Source organism: Alosa sapidissima, chromosome 2 (genome assembly GCF_018492685.1).
Source record: "Alosa sapidissima isolate fAloSap1 chromosome 2, fAloSap1.pri, whole genome shotgun sequence".
NCBI classification, from domain to species: Eukaryota; Metazoa; Chordata; class Actinopteri; order Clupeiformes; family Clupeidae; genus Alosa; species Alosa sapidissima.
Genome location: NC_055958.1, coordinates 35,924,469 through 35,933,044, shown reverse-complemented (window position 1 = coordinate 35,933,044; position 8,576 = coordinate 35,924,469).

The following is an 8,576-nucleotide window of genomic DNA, read 5'->3' as shown; positions in this document are numbered from 1 at the left end:
GCAGGCAAGCAGACACGCGCACAGACACACACACGCGCGCACACACCATTTCCCCACACACACACTCAAAAGTGAAAACTCACACACAGAGAAACACATATATACACAAAAGCAAACACACACATGCAGAGTAGGGGATCGAGTAGTAGATGGAGACAAATTGACAAGCGTGATTTATTTTTGCGGAGAGAATGTACAGGACTTAGTCAGTCATATTTTCATCTAGTTATTATTATTTTAATAGGTTGGCATTGAGAAACTGCAATAGGCCTTTATCATGGCAGCCGAAGTAGGAAGTGAACAGCCCTGTTTCTGTGTGAGCAAAGTTGTTTCTAATTAAGTGTCAGATTCGGCCACAGTTACTTCAACCAGAGGCCTCGTTAATGTTTTTAGGAACACCTGTGGTTTGCCTGCCAACAGGAAGTGAACAGCCCTGCTTCAGCTGCCTGTGGGCTGCTGTGATAAAGGCCTATGTCAGTAGGCTATGTCATTTAATTGATCTAACAGTCGGATTTGTGTGTTTCAGCAAAGGCTACCATGTTCTGACAAAACTTCTCTAAATGAACTACAATCATCTATATATGATGATTTATCTATAATCAGTCTGAACTGAGTGACCAGAGTGACCACTGACTGCTCTAGATTTTACACCCACCCACACGACATCTGACTGTAGCTGCCGCTCTCTGATCACTGCTAGGCCTTTTCCCTGAAGGGCTATCTTTTGGGTTCTGCAAGCTACATGTAATGTTTACATAAAGTCAAGCTAGACTGTACTGTACAAGACTTTACAAGACTGTGAGTCAATGGGAAGTACATACATGTATGTTGATGAACAATTATATCAACAAAACACCACATCCTCACATAATTAGCATAAACTAACTGTAATGGTTCCTTTTCATCCCTTGAGGAGAGATGAGTGATATGATACAATACTGCAATGGCTACTTGTATTAACTAAGGGACCGTTCGTTATTTATAAACGGGGTCACCGGAGGAAAATAGGGGAGGGTCATGTATTTTTATTCTTTGTTAAGGGGAGGGTCACCTAACTTTTTTTTGTCTAGGAGGGAGGATCACCCATCTTTTGTATTAATGAAAACAGCAAAAAATTGTGGTGGCTTGTTTGATTGTTGATTTCTGTCGCCATATAACGTTCTCTTTCGTTCCATAGCTCTGTCAACATTGAACAATGAAAATAAGGGAGATTTCCCGGGTTTTTCACGCAAAATACGGAAAATGTCAACATTCGTCCCCATTAACGTTGGAAGGGTTGGAGCCACAAAGTAGCCTACTTTATTCACGCCTAACAGCCTATATCCATTTGGTCAACTTTATCCAGCCCTAAAAGGCTAAATTTAACTTTGGTTTACTTGTAGTTTACCGTGTAGCCTAACTTTAAACAGTGTGCATGCTTAACATACTTGTGCTTCATTCATCCACACATCCAGCTCCTAACGTTTTGACAAGCATTTCTAATACCAATTGACCTCGTTCCTGCCCATCTCTAGCTTTGCTGTCTCCATCCTTTCTGTTTTTGTTGTTTGCAAAAAAATATATAGTAGGCCTATTTATTGGTAACCAGCAACAAGTGCAATTTGTTAATCGCTGTCATTCTCTCTCCTGCCAACACAAATGTGTTACGTTCCAAGTAGCAGTACGTAATTCTGCTTCATAAAGTTGAACAAATACATTTGGTCATATAAATAGCCAGTTTATGGTCTACAGTGTAGTTGGTAAGTTATGGTAGGCCAACTTGGAGTGAATATACGATTCTTTGTCTAGCTGAGTAGCCTGGCAGGTGCGCACGTAGGCATAGCCTACGGCCGAACACTGCAAGCGCTAATGAATCGTGCTCTCACGACAACCACGTCGTTAACTTAAATAGGCCTAGGTTAACATCACTCTGAGTTCGCATTCAAGCAAGCAAAACGATGATTTGAATACATCTGTTTCACTGGAAGGGCAAGGTGTAACAACAGGACAAAACAGAGACAGGCCAGAATGCAGGACTAATGTTATGAGAGTAGGCCTATTACAGTAATATGGGATATTCTACGGGAAAATATTAAAACGGCAAGACAGCGGGGAAACGTTAAAATGATAAACCCGGAAAAAGTTGGCATGTTAGGTATTTTTCGGTCCCTGTGATTATTTGTGAAATTGTGCAAACGGCCTTTTCAAGTCATTTGAGAAGGAAGGAGTGTAAGCTCCCAAATTGACGCTCGTCTGAGAAATTGAGTTTTGGATAATGTTCAGCTTCGGCAGCTTTACAATGACTGAGGAAGCCTAGAGACGAGTCCATAGCAACAAGTTCATGTGTTGAATTTGTTATTACCCAGTGTGCTTTGTTGAATGGTCTCAATGCTTTATTGTTTTATTTCATGTGAATACTTACTAGAGGAGTAACTTTTCTCGTTAGGCTAATGCAGTTGCAGGAAGTGTGCATTTAGTTTCCATGCTTATTGTGTTTCCACAACAATGTTAGTGAGTAAATCTACTGAAATGGCCACCATCTTGGTGAAGTGTGATGTGTAAGATCAGAAAGTGAGGTTGGTTTAAGGGCGGTAGCATAAGTTGATGTGCTTTCATAGCACGTAAGAGCGTGGGCGGAAGACATCGACAATTAGCCAGGGAGGGTCATGTCATTTTTGAAAATGCTGCTGGAGGGTCGTTGGAAATTAAATAGCAGACAGGGGAGGGTCATGCTACTTTTGATGGAAGCACTCAAAATCCCTCCGGTGATCCTGTTTATAAATAACGAACGGTCCCTAACTCTCAGTTGGTCAAGTTTCTGGTGGGTGCCAGACAATAATCTTAATAGAGAGCAGGACCAGTCACTTATTTTAGGTTTAGTCTGAATTTCCTAGCTTGACATTTAACTTCTGTAAATGTGGTTCCATGTCACCATTTCTACCCAAAAAGGTTAACTGTGCAATGCCCACTTAGTTGTCTCACACTTAGTGTCACAAGCAGAGAAACAAGTGTGATGCTTCAGAGTGTGACACTTCAGATTCCTCTCTGCACAAGTTTAACACTCAGCAAGTGGGCCAGATGATGAAGTCTAAATGTCAGACAGAGACACAAACACAGACACAAACTCTCTCTATCGATGTATTATATTATTATTATTATTATTATTATTATTATTAAGCATTAATCATTTAATCATTAAGCATTAATCATTTGTAATTATATGGATTTTTAATAAGAACAATAACAGTAGTTGATAAGTGAGTTGTAATTTAAACTGCTTCTTAGAATGCATCTTTATAGTGTTTCCTGTCTGATGCAGTTGAGGTTTGAGGTAGAGCAGGGGGGAGGGCATGAGGGTTCCTGCTGGTAAGTGCTCTAGTGGTCCGGTGGCTCAGATGCTATGCTGATTGTCACTTATAGAGAAACACTAGTGTGCCCTATCAAGCCTGTGGGTTGGACCATAGATGTTTGACTCCAATGCTTGATTTGACATGTCATTTAATACTTAAAACTTGCAATTCACTTAGTGGACACTATGATGTCATGAAAAATACATTTAACAACATGAGGCCAGTTTCAAAACTCATCTCTGCTGTGACCTAACAGCACTGATTCTATAATTAGTGAACAATGTAGTGGCCGTTTACTGAAGAGCTCTCATAAAACTCAAAATAGCAGACCGAGTACTGTCAATATGAAAAGAAACTAAAAAACAAACAGTTCTACCTAGCTGGAGTTGCTGCAGCCAACAGTAGTAGCTACAGTGCTACACATTTTAGGAGCATGTTCATGACACCCATGTTCATGGCCCCAGAGTGTAAACTTGTAGCTGCCTGGCTTGCTTTTGCTGTTAGCTGCAGCAACTCAAACTAGATAGCACCATTTGTGTTTGTTTCCATATTAACAGTAATGGCTGACCTCAAGAAACAGAAATATATGTGAAAAATCGCTGGAATTCTCCTTTAACCTCTCAACTTTAGACAACTTCTGTGTTTATCCTCCCTCAGTGCCCTGTGCTAGTCGTATTCAGTCTAGTCTATTGATCAATGAATTTGAGACTGTTGACTCATGGGAACAGTGAGTGTGGCACAACAAGATCAACGCATTGAATGCTACCAGAGATATGTGTATCAACATGTCTGTCAATATAGACAGCTGGTCTGTCCCTGACATGGTTGCCAATTACAAACTCAGCACAAAAAAAAAAAAAAAAAAAAAACATGCTTGTACAGCCAGTGTTGTCTTCATATCTTTTGCATTCCAGTTTGTAAGATACCTGAAACTAGATGTACCGCAGAGCGGTACAAAATACGACCGCCGCCCAGTCCAGCACATTTTTTCCACATATACACAAAAACAACCACACGCTCTGCACACACTCAATTACAAACACAAAAAAAGGAACACATTTTGACAAATGTGACTTATTTTTGTGGAAAAAAATATGCTGGACTGGGCGGCGGTCATATTTTGTACCGCTCTGCGGTACATGTAGTTATTTTAACGGTTGCCACTGCACTCAATTGGATAGACCTAAATAGAAATACCCTACTGTGAATCCTGTAGGAAAAACATCCAAACCATCCTTCTCCACAAATGGTAAAATGTGAGGGTCTAACTCTGTAAAGTTGACGAAGAATATAAAAGTATTTGTATAAAAAAGTATTTATTCTCAATCAACGTGATCTGATTTCCAAATGCCCTGATATCACTGGCAAAGGGGGTTTAGTTTTGTAGAGTTGTCCAGTAACCAATCATGGCAAGAAATCAAAATCGGTTAATACTTCTGGAAATACTGACCAACTAGCTGGTTATTACTGCATTTGGTGTGTTGTATCAGATAGAACAGACTGCTCATCTTTCTCTCTGTGTTGCATCCGCTTGTGCTCTGTGGTGTGATCTGAGGAGCTTCCCCCACACACGCACACTGCACAAACACACCACAAACACACACACACACACACACACACACACACACTTATCTCTCTCTTTTCACTCTGTCTCTCCCTCCTTCTTCCTTTGCAATGTGGAGGCCTGAACTGAGTGACCACTGACTGCTCTAAATTTTAGAACCACACGCATGACACCTATATATATAATATAATAATATATAATACTGTTATATATATAAAACAGTAGTAGTAAGTGAGTTGAATTTACCTTTCTTCTTAGAATGCATCTTTACAGTGTTTCCTGTCCTTTGCAGCACTGGCGTTTGAGGTAGAGCGGGGGGGGGGCGGGGGCATGAGGGGCCTGCTGGTGGGTTTGAAGTACCTGAAGCGTTCGGGTTACGTTGCATCTGCAGCAAGAATTAGCAACACTATAATCAATGGAAGTAGCTACACCAGACGTGATAGCGGCGCGTATGTTAAAAAAAAAAAATAGACCAGTCTTCTATAATGTTTTTTTACGCGTTGCAAACAGAATGCTTCAGTTACGCTCTTGATGTAGCTTCCCTGTCCCTGCTTTCTGTGACCTAAAAGTAGGTCTGTCTTTGAGGTTGCGGTTATGCAGTACTAACCACTTTCTCACAGATGCGATCAACTTCTCAACATGTCTACTCTTCAGAGAAATTCCCCCTTCATTCTTTCTCAGGCCCAGTCAATGCTCACATCATGCCAGACCAGGCCGCTGAGACAGAGCCTGAGTGTTATAATGTGGGGTCAGATGTGAGGGCTGTTATAATGTGGGGTCAGATGCAGGGCTCCGAACCGGTTCAAGGAACGAAAACGAAAACCGAAAACGAACGGAATTTTACGAGGAGCCGAAACGGAAACGAAAACAAAATGATCTTCAACTGTTCCGGAAAAGAAACGTTATTCTGAAATCCACAAAACCGGTTAATAACGTTTTTTTTTCGTTCTCTATATAACAGCCTAATAATTTGATTTCTGCAGTTTGAAAAAAAAAAAACGAATAAATGTACCTTTGGTCCAAATGTGTATATTTTGTCTTGCTGTTGTAATGTAACCTATCCGTCTGCCACTTCGGATCTTAGGCCAGCTCGTAGCGTAGGCTACTGAAACTGATTTGGAAATTGTTTGTGGTCTATGCGTAATAGCCTATTTTGCCTGTCTACGCCTTGTCGTTTTAAAGTCGGGATTTGAAATGTTTGCGCAATTATAGCCTATTCTATGTAGAAGAGTTAAACGGGAAATTTGAGATAGGCCTTGTCAGCAACAGACAGGTTTGTTTATAGCGCAAGCCTTTGAAGATCTCCATATGGATAAAACTTAGGCTACAACCAGGTAAGGAGTTTAGCACGTATCCAGAAATATTTTTGATAATAAATGATTTATAGGCATAGGTTAGGCCTACAGTAAATCTGTAGGCTATGGGATGGATAGCCCATCTGAATGTGTTTGGATGCCGCCTGTGATTTATTATTTTTGGGCATAGCTACGGTATAGGCTAAATCAAGGGGAAATAATGAGTACGTCTATTCTAAGGTAAAGTCCACAAAAATAGACTTGATAGGCCCGCCAAACACTGCCGGAACTTTAAGAACGAACGATATTTTGCGTTCCGAACCGGTTCAGGACCGATATGTTGGTGGCGGAACGCATGCAAGAACGAAAACGTTAAACATATGCCTACCTGAACCGTTCGGAACGGAACTTTTGAAAAATTATTTCGTTTTCAAGCCCTGGTCAGATGTGAGGACTGTTATAATGTGGGGTCAGATGTGAGTTTGGGGCTGTTATAATGTGGGGTCAGATGTGAGGACTGTTATAATGTGGGGTCAGATGTGAGTTTGGGACTGTTATAATGTGGGGTCAGATGTGAGTTTGGGGCTGTTATAATGTGGGGTCATATGTGAGTTTGGGGCTGTTATAATGTGGGGTCAGATGTGAGGGCTGTTATAATGTGGGGTCAGATGTGAGGACTGTTATAATGTTGGGTCAGATGTGAGGGCTGTTATAATGTGGGGTCAGATGTGAGTTTGGGGTTGTTATAATGTGGGGTCAGATGTGAGGGCTGTTATAATGTGGGGTCAGATGTGAGGACTGTTATAGTGTGGGGTCAGATGTGAGGGCTGTTATAATGTGGGGTCAGATGTGAGGGCTGTTATAATGTGGGGTCAGATGTGAGTTTGGGGCTGTTATAATGTGGGGTCAGATGTGAGGACTGTTATAATGTGGGGTCAGATGTGAGGACTGTTATAATGTGGGGTCAGATGTGAGTTTGGGACTGTTATAATGTGGGGTCAGATGTGAGTTTGGGGCTGTTATAATGTGGGGTCATATGTGAGTTTGGGGCTGTTATAATGTGGGGTCAGATGTGAGGGCTGTTATAATGTGGGGTCAGATGTGAGGACTGTTATAATGTTGGGTCAGATGTGAGGGCTGTTATAATGTGGGGTCAGATGTGAGTTTGGGGTTGTTATAATGTGGGGTCAGATGTGAGGGCTGTTATAATGTGGGGTCAGATGTGAGGACTGTTATAGTGTGGGGTCAGATGTGAGGGCTGTTATAATGTGGGGTCAGATGTGAGGGCTGTTATAATGTGGGGTCAGATGTGAGTTTGGGGCTGTTATAATGTGGGGTCAGATGTGAGGACTGTTATAGTGTGGGGTCAGATGTGAGGGCTGTTATAATGTGGGGTCAATTTTTTTTTTCTTCTACTTCCTGAATTTTTGGTCAACGATTCCCGGGACACCGAAACACCAGGGCTCATGAAACTTGGTGGGCATGTAGCCCCACTAGGTCCCCGGGGTTAAGCTAGATAGGCAGAAAACTGAAAAAGATAAATTTTGATCGATGTGGCGAGAGATAAGGCATGGATAATTACTGGCATCAATGTGCTGAATGTACAGCTTTGCATATGGAATAACTAAAAGTACTTACCTGAAGTAATGGAAAGAAAATGAAAAAAAAGTTCCACGTTTCTGCCTTTTGGGTTTGATGAAAGCTTGTTACGTCACATGTGTACAGTATATTCCCTCATCGAACACCTTTTTCAATTGGGAGCATGCCTATGTTCCCACAGCCCTATGTTACCAAACCCTACCCCAACCCTACCCCAACCCCAACCCTAACCTCAACCCTCACCCTAGGCCTAACCTTAGAAATGTGGAACATAGGGCTGTGGGAACCGAAGCGTTCCTGTGTTCCCTGGGTCCTATGTTCCACGCTTTGTATGGGACCGGGGAACATAGGACCCTAACCCTAACTGTCACACTCACACTTCCACATACATTGGTGCGTAAGGCCAAGGCCAAATTGTTACCAGCTTTCGTGAACATGAAACCGAAAAATAAAAAAACAATTAAATGACATGGATTAGCTTCAAAATGTAGCCTAATGTCTTCACCCAAACTACACTTTTCCACTCAAGTCTATGAATATGGTCTGTAGCTTTTCATTTTGTTGTATCATACAATAAACAGACAAATCATAATGTAGTAGCTTATGTAATCTAGCGTAGTCTAATCTCCTTGACGCATAACATGCCGCGGCATGGCTTCATTCTTTACCACACGTAAACGATGGCAATAACAACAATAGCACAAGCAGGATTTACATGCATATTCAATACGCTGTGTGGGCACTGGAACTCAGTTTGAGGGGGCGTCATATGAATTGCAAATGATAAAA